The sequence below is a fragment of the Cavia porcellus genome, unplaced genomic scaffold, assembly GCF_034190915.1.
Source record: "Cavia porcellus strain 051 isolate PalLab524CR breed Dunkin Hartley unplaced genomic scaffold, mCavPor4.1 scaffold_15, whole genome shotgun sequence".
In the NCBI taxonomy this organism is placed as follows: Eukaryota; Metazoa; Chordata; class Mammalia; order Rodentia; family Caviidae; genus Cavia; species Cavia porcellus.
This window is the reverse complement of record NW_026947498.1, coordinates 61,048,651-61,060,780: the sequence shown is the minus strand read 5'-3', so window position 1 is coordinate 61,060,780 and position 12,130 is coordinate 61,048,651. Positions and strand designations below refer to the sequence as shown.

The 12,130-nt window shown below is 34.2% G+C and overlaps 1 protein-coding gene across 29 annotated transcripts in view; it reads left to right on the top strand.

The window, feature by feature from the left end:
• Positions 1-12,130, top strand: part of Zbtb20 (zinc finger and BTB domain containing 20) — an 838,748-nt gene that overhangs the window by 151,640 nt on the left and 674,978 nt on the right. The window contains exon 1 of one of the 29 annotated variants that reach the window (XM_063225284.1): positions 7,058-7,080. The exons of the other annotated variants lie outside the window; for them this stretch is intronic. The gene's annotated coding sequence lies outside the window, so the exon portion shown is untranslated. Of the gene's footprint in view, positions 1-7,057; positions 7,081-12,130 lie in introns of those variants that run through there. 29 annotated transcript variants of the gene reach the window in all.

Genomic DNA, 12,130 nt, shown 5'->3' with positions numbered 1-12,130 from the left:
TCAACAAAGATAGTAATACTAAGAACTTGAGATCTTAATGCAGAATAACACAGCTGATAAAAATGGCTTTTCAAATTCTGTGTGCAGGGAACAGATAGCATTATTGGTAATGAAGTGTATTTTTTCTTATAAAAGTTAAAGGGCAAGAGATGCCTGGGCAGCACAACTCAGTACTAGGATTTGTTACACTAACACCAATATGTTTTGAAGCCAAAAGCCAAAAGCCAAAAGCCAAAAGCCAAATGTTTTGAAGTACACATAGAAGTACACTTGAAGTACACATACTTCTGTGTAGGGCATGCTCGTGAAGGGCATGGTTTCTCTTACTTTCTCTCAGTGAGTTTATTATTTGTGTACAGGCATTCTATTGATTTTTGAGTGTTGACCTTGTATCCAGCTACATTACTGAATTCGGTTATTACATCTGGAAGGAGTTTTGGTGTATTCTGTTGTAGAGAATCATATCATCTGTAAATAATGCTAATATAACTTTCCTCCTTTCCTGTCCTTATTTCTTTTATTTCTCTCTCTTATCTAATTTCTCTGGCTAAAGTTTCCAGATAAAATATAAATTGCATAGGACTAGTGATAGTTGAAAGCCTTGTCTTGTTTGTGTTTTTAGAGTGAAACTTTCAGTTTTTGATCAATTTAATATGGTGCTGGCTATTGGTTTGTTGTAGATGGCTTTTATCGACTAAGGTAGAGACTTATCTATTCTGATTTTCCGTAAGCTTTTTTTTATATCATGAATGAGTGGTTGACTTTATCAAAAGCTTTTTCTTCATCTATTAAAATGATCATGTGATTCTTATGTTGGCTTTATTGGTATGATGTATTACGCTTACTGTTTTGCATATGTTGATACACCCCTACATTTCTGTGATGAATCCTACTTGGTCATGGTGTATAATCTTCTTGATGATTTGCTGCATTCTGTTTGCCAGTATTTTATTGAGAATTTTTGCATCTATGTTAATCAGGGAGATTGGCCTTATAGTTCTTGTTTTTGGTTGGGTCTTTCTCTGTTTTTGGTATTAGGATAATACTTGCTTCTAGGAGTGAGTTAGGGATTATGGCTTCCCTTTCAATTTCAGTGAAGAGTTTGAGGAGTGTTAGCATTAAGTCTTCCTTGAATTTCTTACAGAATTCAGCAATGGAGTGCATCAGTAACTGGGCTTTTTTTGTTGGTAAGGTTATAGGTTATAATTACATTTTCAATTTTGTTCACTGAAATTGGATTATTCAGCAGTTTTGTCTCTTGCTTGTTCAGCTTTGGTAATTCATATGTTTCTAGGAATCTGTCTATTTCTTCTGTGTTGTTAAAACTATGAGAGTAAAGATTCTCAAAGTAGGTATTGATGATCTGCTGTATTTCCACAGGGTCCAAGGTGATATCACCATTTTCTTTCCTTTTGCATGAATTTGAGTTTTCTGTTTCCTTTTTTAAGATAAGATTGGCTAGTGGCTTATCAATTTTATTTATTCTTTCAAAGAACCTACTCTTCAATTCTTTGTATTATTAATTCTTTGTATTATTTTCTCAGTCTGTATTGTATTAATTTCTGCTCTGATCTTTATAAATTTCTTCCCTTCTTTTGGCTTTCGCCTTGACTACTTTTTTTTCTAACATTTGAATTGTAGCATCAGGTTGTTTATTTGTATACATTCTGTTTTCTTTATGTGAGAATTCACTGAAATAAATTTCCATCTGAGAACTGCTTTAATTTCATCCCTACAGTTCTGATAAGTTGTATTTGTATTTTCATTTACTTGTAGATATTATTTAATTTCTTCTTTAATTTAGTGTGTGACTCATTGATTGTTCAGGAGTGTATTATTTAATTTCCATGTGTTTATGGAGTTTTTACAGTTTCTTTTGTCATTAATTTATACTTTTATGGCACTATGATCAGATAGCATGCATGGCTAATTTTAATTCTTTTGCATTGAATTAAGCATATTCTATGGGCTAGTATATGGTCTGTTTCAGAGACTGTTCCATGAGCAGCTGAGAAGAATGTATATTCTGATGTTGTACCACTTTGTGCATGTCTATTAAGTCCATTTGTTCACAAGTTTGATTCAATTCTGTTATTTCTTTGCTGATTTTATGCCTGGTTGATCTATCTCTTTGTGTCAATGGTTTGTTAAGCTCTCCTATTAAGATTGTGTTAATGCTTATATGATTTTACAGTTCTGTTAATATTTGTTTTATATAGCTGGATGCTTCCATATTTGGTGCATATATATTTAAGATTGTTATCTCTTCCTCTTAAAATTTTCCCCTAACCAGTATGTAGTGGCTTTCTTTATCTCTTTTGATCATTCTTGGTTTGAAGTTCACATTGTCTGCAAATAGAATAGTTATTCTTGCTACTTTGGGGGCCCTGTTGTGTGAAATATTGCTTTCCATCTTTTGACTTTTAGTCATGCAGTTTTTGACCTGTCCTTTATCAAGGAAGTATATTACTTCTCCATTGCATTTGAACGATAGTTTTCCAGAGTACGTCAGTCTGGATTGGAAGTCACTTTGCTTTAGGATTTGAAATACTTCATTCCATGCTCTTCTTGAATTCACTGTTTGTATTGAGAAATCTGCTGTCATTCTGATGGGCTTTCCTTTATAGGTGATTTATTTCTTTGCACTAAAGGCTTTTAATATTCTGTTCAGATGTTGTATTTCTAGCATATTGATTATTGTATTTCTAGGTGTAGATTTATTTCAGTTATGGCTGATTGGAGTTCAGCATGCTTCACTTATCTGTATGTCAGTTTCCTTTCCCATGTTTGGAAAATTATCAGCTTATTCTGTAGTCTTTTATATCATTTGTGTTATTACCCTCTTTTTCATTCACACCTATTAATCTATTACACACCTATTACATTGTTTTTCATTGCATCGTCTTGCAAATGTTGACGATGTTGTTTCCTGATTCCTTGTTATTTTTAAAGAAATCTTTCCTTTGCTGTTCACTAGCTGCCATCTTGTCGTCAAGGTCTGAAAGTCTATCTTCACATTCACTGAGGTGGTTTTGCCAGCTTTTGATGAAATTTTTGATTGCCTGGATATTTTTTAAAAATCTGTTTCATGCATTCTAGGAATTTGTTTATTGTTTGTTCAAGTTTGCAATCATTTTGCTGTGATCCATTATTTTAACAATGCCTTCTTTAGATGTGTTCAGCATTTGTTTTATTATGTTTGTCATTTCTTGTTTTACCTGTGAGACTATTTGTGTTCTGTGTTCCTTTGTAGCTTCATAGTTTTTTCTTCACTTCAGTTGCTATCATTTCAGAGGTTTCGGGTGTATGGCTTACATTTTCTTCTATGCCCATGTCTCATAGGCTTGTTTGCAATGGGCTGGAAGTATTTTTATTTCACTTTGCTCTTTCATTTTGTCATTTTCCTGTATTCCCCTGGGCCAGCTGAATGCAAACTTGTGGTAGTGTTTTGGATTGAAAATGGCTATCTGTACTCCAAAGAGTTTTCCCAGGTAAGTGAGGAATATTAGTAAGCCTTACTAGGTACCTAGTGCACTCAGAGTCTCCCCAAATTGGGAGAGTAAACCAGGTGGTCCTTTAGCACACCCCATGTGGCTCACTGAAACTCTTGGCTGCTTCAGGGCAGTTCATGTTCTGAGTGCCATACCAAGGGTAAATGATAGATGGAATATACTGTGCAGGACTTCAGCTAATGCCTTGGAGCACACCAAAGCTCCTCTGCTTCTTGGGATCTCTGGCTGTGGCCTGCCAGGTTCTGCACAAGATATTGCACAAGATAAGGCTGCAAGCTAAGTGGAGTTTGCTGTGTAGGCATTCAGCTTGCACCACACAGTCCACTTAAGTTACCCAGATCCTGGGGATCATTGGATGGGGCACAAGCAGAATCCAAGTGATAAACTAAAGATCCCAGACTGTTTTGGAACATTGGGCAGGGACCTACCCGATTCTGAGTATGGTCCCATGACTGCACAGCTAGGTAGAATTTTTGTGGAGTCCTTCAACTCATGCCATTTCTACTCCTTCAGTTTTGTATAATAGGGAGACTACATGATATTCACCTATGTGAGTACAAACCATTTCACCCAAGACTATGATCACAAGTTGTACCTAGTTACTTATAAGAGCCTCATGATTATCCTTCTTTATAGGTGAGTAGCTTTTCATTGTATAAAAATGCTATATCTTTCTTACTCATTCTGTGTTTCATTGGCAAGCTACCCTTGCTCTTTTCTGGTGCCCTGTCACATGGAGCATTGTTTTCTCTCCTTTGACTTTCAATCTATGAATTTCCTTTTGAGTTAATGTGTTTATTGTACATAATTCTGTTTTGGATATTGTCTTCTTTCAGGACTCTAAACATTTCACTAGAAGCTCTTCTTGACTTTATGGTTTGTGTTAAGTCTGTCATGATCCTGATGGCTTTTCCTTTATAGGTGATCTGTTTGTTTTCTGTACCAGCCCTTAATGTTCTATTCTAGGGCCAAATTTCTGGTATCTTTATCATTATATGTCTGAGTGTAGATTTATTTTGGTTATGGCTATTTAGTGTTCTGTATGCCTCACATATGTATATTTCAGGTCCTTTACCTATGCTATTATCTCCACAAATATTCTCTTTATGTATCTTGTGTTGACTCCTGCTTTTTCACTGACACCAATCATTCTTTTTTTAAAATTTTATTTAAAGAAAGATAAAACAAAACAGAAAACAGGTAGAAATAATACATACTTTCAAAGAAAAAAATAAATAGTAATAAATCACATATTGATGTTTACATATTGTCCTCTTACAAATAGTTGTTCAAGATACAAAAATGGAACATATAACTGGGAATTCAAACAGTGAGACTGCAAATAGTTCTGTTCAACTATCTAATAAAAACTTAGAAGTATAATTATGAATCCTATACTCTTAAACATACACACATTTATCCATATCTTCATTTATGCTGAGATTAAACAAACCAAAGCAGACTAAAATCACTCTTAACAAAGAATAATAGTATTGCTGGATTTCACATCATAATACTCTGGAGTCAGCACTGGGTACTGTAGTGCCTTTTTTTTTCTTCAAAGTATTTGTTCATTTCATCATGTGACACCGATCATTCTTAAATCTTTTTTCTGTGTCATCATAGGGCCCTTGAATTGTTATTTTCTGGTTCCCTTTAATTTTTAAGAGATCTTTCCTTTCATAATTGTTAGTTGCCATCCTGTCTTCAAGGTCTTAAAAGTTTCTTTGAAGCAGTTTTCCTAGCTTTAATAGAGTTTTTAATTTACTGGTATCTCTTTGTGTCTGTTTCATGCATTCCAATTCTTCTCTGTATTGTTTATTCAAGGTTTCCCTCATTCTCCTATGCTTCTCTCTCTTTTAAAATCTGTATCTTCTTTAGCTATGATCAGCAACCCTTTTATTATATTTTTCATTTCTTCTTTACCTGAGATATAATGTCAGATCTAATTTTTTTACATCCTCATGAAGTACTTTCTTTACTTCATTTGTCATCATCCCAGAAATTTCAGGTATATGACTTCTGCTTTCTTCCATGTCCATGTTTCCTAGACTTGCTCTGTTTGGACTAGAGAAAGAGATAACCTTTTGCTCTTTCATTGATATTTTCCTGAGTTCCTCTGATGAGCAGGTCTGGGAGTCCCAGGCACATCCCACATTGGCTATTTGTCCACAATGTAGAAGCATGGTGCAGGCACTTATGTTTCTTCTAATCTAAGTTCCCCAGGAGGTGTTGGGTGCAGGGTGGGCTTCACCAGACATTTGTGGCTTCTCCAAGATGTGTCTGTCTGGTTCTTGTGGCTTGCACTGGCTACCCACGTGAGAATCCAGTTGGCCGCAGCCAGTGCATGCTTGGCCTAGGCTAGCTACTTTTCCCCGCGTGTTCTGGCTACCTGGGGCAGAGTCCTTATGGTTATTGGCATGCACATTGGGGCTGGGCTGGCTGCTTCTCTGATCAGTGCTGGCTTCCTGTGGGGGAGTTCCCATGGTGGCTGGGGTACACACAGGGGTTGGGTCCAGAAGATTTTTAAAATATTTGTCAGATACCAAGTCAGCATGAAGTTTAAAGTATTTCCTATTTTTCACATTTGATATTGTATTTCTCTGGTGGAAACATATCTTTACAAAGCTTTCTTCATTGAAAACAGTTACCTTTTGAAAATCAATATGCATCAAGAGAAAAGGACTTGCAGTGTCAAAATCTGATTATAAGGCTTGAGCAACTGTACTTCCCAACAGGCACACATCCCCATAATAAATACCATAAATTATATTTTGTATTTATGTGTTGATTATTTTCATCAGTAGGATATAAATTTGCTGAGGACAGGAACTATGTTTTATTTATTGCTGCATCTTTTATTCTTACTTGAAAAATAAACAGCTACTTAATATAGGAGTTGTTGAATTCATTAAAAAGGATTATCAGATTGTTATATTATGTTGGGCTTTCTTTCAGCTGAACGAATTCATTTTCTGTGAGTCTTGGAGTTCTGCAGTTCTTCTGAGGTAATATAATATTTCATGCTGTCCTTTGCCCCAACGTCTATACCCATTGTAATATAAGAAAATATGACTATTTTGATATTAGTTTTATCCTTGGATTTCTGTCTTAAAGAGTGAATTGTTGAATTCTAACATGTCTGTGACATATAGCAAGGTTTTATATTTCATATGACTCTTTCCCATCCAGAGCCTTTAGTAGACTTCTTTTACTTGCCGTGTCTCTAGGTAATGTGTAATCCAAATTTTATGGATGAGCATGTACCTAATAAACATGACTTTTAGTGTTGGGTCCTCCCATTTCAATACTTTAAATCCTTGAATATTGTCCCTACATAGTGTTAATTCTCTTTTGATCACCACAAGTATATGGTGTATGAATATGATGCCCTAGAGAGCCACCAAAGCCTCAGGGTTGCATGCTGCTTTATTTTTGAGTTCATTGATACCAAGAAATTTCCCTTTCTTTCTAACTTCCTTTCCTTTTTAATTAGCAGAATTATCTTGAATATCTGTATTTACAAAGAAAGAAGGACATCCACTGAATCAGCCCATCTTTACTTTTTGTAAGTTCAGGAGATATATTTAAACTAAATTGTAGATTTTTTGTAGCTTGGTTATTACCTTATAGAAGATACTTTTCTACATATTAATAATGTATTTAACGCTTCATTTGTATCGTGTTATAATTATTTAGTGGTTAATGTTTTTATGTACTGACATAGCAACAATCACATTTTTTGAAAATAAAGCATCCTTTAAGACACATAACACCATGCAGTGTGTGTGTGTCTGTGTGGGTATGTGTGGCTGAGCGGAGGGGGAAGTGGAAGAGAAAGGAAAAAAGTTGAAGAGTTTTTAAGAAAGAAAGACACTAGTTAATATGTTAGTATGAAGTGTGTGTTTGTGTGCATGTGAGGAAAGGGAAAATGGAAGAGAAAGAGAGAGAAGTTGAAGTCTTTTAGAGATAGACAGTATTATAGAAAAACATAGATAATTTAGGTGAGGAAACGAGACAGGGAAAAGATGGGGAATGGTTGAGACTGCATCCTGAAGACAGCTTACACTCACTCAGGCAAGACAAATCTTTGGCTGAGCTGGTTAAATTCTTTTCAGTGAGGCAGTTGAACAGCAGGGGCAGAAAAATTATTCTGTTTCTATTTTTATCTCCTGCTTATTTTATTGGGTAGATTTTTTTGCAAATGTAGCTAAACATGTACCTTTCCTGACATCTGATGTGAAACTCAGAAGTTTACATTTACAATAACTTTTGGTACTTTGTGATTTATGTTTTGTTTTTATCCTTAACCAGAATGACTCAGTTTGATCATGTGCAGGTGTTCCTGTTTTATCATGTGATTTTATCAGGAATTTAGCAAAAATAAACCAGTAATTTTTTGGATATACTTTTTTTCAACATGTTGAATACATAGAAAAGGCATAGATAATAAAGGTATTCAAGTTTCACCAATAAGACATGAACATTTCACCTTCTGTTGCAAATATTGTAACATTTTTTATTCTTTCATGTCAGTAAAAAGAAAGTATCTTTATAATTATTTCTGTGGTGAATCAGTTACTTTATGTAGCTTTGAAAATGTTATCTTTCAGATAGACTCAACAATCTATTGTGTAATGTAGTGGTAAGTTTTCTGCATTCATCATATTGGGAAGGTCAGGCATTTTATGACTTCAAAAAAGCTGGATTCCTGTTTTCTATAGAAAATTACCTAAATGTTCCCATTATTTATAATGGATATTTCAACTACCTCAAGGTTTATTTTAATAGGATCTTCAAGTGTGTTTATTTAATGAATACTGAATCTAACTGAAGGAGATTTTATATTATCTGAAATCTCTCTACATATGTATGTATCTACACATTTTATTTTAAAAATCATAGTTATACAACATGCTGACTTTTGTAACAGCAAACTTCACATTTAGATATTACAGACTTGTCATTTTTTCAAGACCCTAGTTAAAGCTTAAAGAACATATTTTGATGCTGTTTTACTGTGGAGATACATGAATACAGAGCATGTAAAGCAGAATTTGGAGTCAAAATGTAGAGGAAAATCCATTAGTCATCATGAATAACTGGATCAGTATCTCAGTGAGAGATGTTTGTCAATAGAAGATATAGTAATTGTAGAATGCAGTAGAAGTTGATATTGTTATTAATTAATGAATAATGTGTCTCATGACAGTGTGAATCAATGTGCTATCATTTAAAAATCTTTACCAAGTTTGAGTTTGTGTACTTACTATGGCATTAAAAAAATGTACATATGATGAGTTTAAATGTCTTAAAAATAGACATCAACCAAAAACAGGAAAAGTGGTTTTTAACTTACTTTGAATATATAAAGATATAGTATATTTGGGAAATTTAGATTGTATAAAAACATTTTGAAGAAAAAAATTCTTATAATGTAATGGAAATTTAATTTGAAATGGCATTACAGGGTATCTGATAACATTCTGAAAAATAAAAAATATCAGTAAATATCTTAAGACAAAGGAGTCATGTACAAATGATCAAGATGAGTTTATTAAAAGCAAATCAGGTCTCATAAAATTAATAACAGTTTAAAATGGAATTGCAGAAGTCACATGCATAAGTGCAGTGTGTTTTTGAACTTCAACCAAATAGCTTCTGTAGCTTTTCAAATTTTTTTAAAAATTAGTATATAAATAATCTAATGCATGAACTATTTATGGAAATAAACAAATCTATTTACGGAAAGAACATAAGCCCAAATGTGATGTAAAGAACCCCAAACTGATAATATATAAAAGCACTTAGAAGTTAGGCTTTTTGGCACATCCCTATAGATCAGAACACTCTGAGAAGATAAGGCAGGAGAATCACAAGTTCATGCCTAGTGTGGGTAACTTAGTGAATTAGCAAGACCCTGTCTCCAAGATACGAGACAGAGAGAGAGACAGAGACAGAGACAGAGACAGAGACAGAGAGACAGACAGACAGAGAGAGACAGAGACAGAGACAAGAGAGGAGGGGACGAGAGGGGAGGAGAGGAGAGGAGAGGACAGGGAGCACTGTGCAGGCCCTGGGAAAATCCTTGGTACTGAAAAAAGAAACAAATGAAAACTCCTCACTAAAAACAGAACCTGGATATGGAGAATGATGCTGTTTGCAGTTATGTTTTAATTCTCAAAAATAAAGATGAAAAACAATCAGCTTTCTCTCCAATCCTGCCTTCTCTGAAAATTACTAAATTAGAAGAAAAGAAATTACCATTTTCTAAAATGCAGAGTGATACAACAGCAGCACTATTTGTTTCATTCTCTTTTTATTAGTATGTATTTTCCATACATAATTACTGTCAAATTGGAATTATTACGTACACACATTTTATCTTCATCATTTTTACCACCTCTTTCTCTCATGCTGTCTTCCCCATCTTTATTTCCCTGATCCTCTAACCTATCTCCACAGAGTCTATCTTTCTTTTTTCTACCATTTTTTGGGGGGATTAAATTTTTTATATTATGATGTCTCATATAAAGTAAACCATGCAATATCTAACATTATGTGTCTGATTAGTATTATTTACTGTATATTTATATTCCCAAGATGCATTTATTTTCCTACAGTTAACTCAAATTTATCCTTCTTTTTGGCTAAGATATTTTCTCACATTTTCTTTAACCAGGCATCTGTTGAGAGACATATAGACAACCTCTATAATGTAGCTACTATGAATTTTGTTGCTGCCAACATAGGCATGCATGTATCACTAAAATATGATAACTTTCAGGAAGCTACTCAGAAGAGATAGAGCTAAGTCAGATGGAATTCCTAGTTTTAGTTTTTTTTTTGTTTTGAGGAAACTTCATAGTGACTTCTATATGAAAGGATTCCTTCACCAGTATTTGTGTCCTTGATGACAATCATTTTTTTGGAGTAAGATGGAATTTCTGTGTTGTTTTGCATTTTTCTAATGTCCAAAGATGCTGAACATTTTTCATGTGCTTAATGATAATTTGTCCTTCTTTTGAGAAATTTCTGTTCATTTCAATGCCCATGTTTTGAGTGGCTTATTTATTTTGAGGGATCTAATTTCTTGAGTTTTTCAGATATTTTAGGCATAATATTCTGTCCGAGGAGCATCTGACAAAGTATTATTCCCATTGTGTAGACTGCTGTTTTTATCCTTTGCTGTGCAGAAGTTTTAAAAATGATGTAATCCCATTTGTTGATTCTTGGTATTATATCCTGTGGAACTGGAGTTCTGTTCCCAGAGTCCTTGCTTATGCCAATTTTTACAGGAGTTTTAATGGTTTTCACCCCACGGATCCAGTGTTTCCATTTTGATAGCTAGGTCTGTTCTCTGTTTTGATTTGAATTGAGTACAGGATAAGTTATATGGGTCTAGAAACATTTTTCTGCACATTGATAGCCAGTTTTTCCAGAACCATTAGTTTTATAGGCTCTCTTTTCTCCACCATCTATAAATTAATTTCTTAGTAAAAATTCAATGGCTTAAGGTATATCAAGTTGCTTCAACTTTGTCTATTCTGTTCCATTGATAAACATGTCTACTTTTGTACCAGTACTATGTTGTTCTTATCACTGTAAATTTGTAGTGTAATTTGAAGTTTGGGAGTGTAATGCGTCTTGCTTTGATCTTGTTGTTTGGGATACCTTTGACACTTGTTGGGGTTTCTGGTTTCATATACATTTTATAATTGTTTTCTCTAGTTTTCTGAAAAATGAGGTGGTACTTTGGAATTGTGTTAAATCTGTATGTCATTTTTTGAAAATATTTGTTCAGCTCATTGAAACATGGTATATATTTGCATTGTTTTAATATCCTCACTCTCTTTAGAGCGCTATAGTTTTCATTATACACATCTTTCACTTGTTAGGTTAATTTCTAGGTATTTAATTTTTTTGAAGTTACTATATTAAGAATGGAAATGTTTTCCTTATATTGATGAATTCATTGTTGGATGGCAGGAATGCTATTAATTTTTGTGTTTTATATGAATATATTTATTAACTGTAAAATTTTTCTGATAGAGTTTGTTTTTTTGGGGGGGGATATCTTGGTTACTTTTCTCTCATTGCTGGGACAAAATAACTGACACCCAAAATGAAGGAAGGAAAGGTTTAGCTCCCTATGAAAGTTTTAGACCCTAATCAGCTGGCTTCAAGGCAGAGTAGCATAACCCAGAAGTGATACTTCAAGGCAGCAGCTAGCAAAAGCATTCAGAGCAAAAGGGAAGGCGTTATAGTTTGTACAGCCCCCCAACACCAGACACCCAGGGCCAAATGTAGCACTCACCAAATCTCTGTGCCCTCCTCTTGTACAGGATGAGGATATTTACAAAGTAAGGATCCTGGCTCCCTGCTGAGTCTCTTAGGTAAACTTACAAACTTCTCAAGTTGCCATAATGTATCAACCATAACAGGGATTTCTCTGTGGATTATGTCATCTACAAGTAGAAGTATTTTTATTTTTTTCTTTCATATTTGAACCCCCTTTATTTTCTTCTCTCACGGGATTGCTCTAAAATTTTGAGTAGTATATTGAACAGAAATGGTCAGAACAGACACCTTTGGATTGTTCCTGATTTTAGAGGATA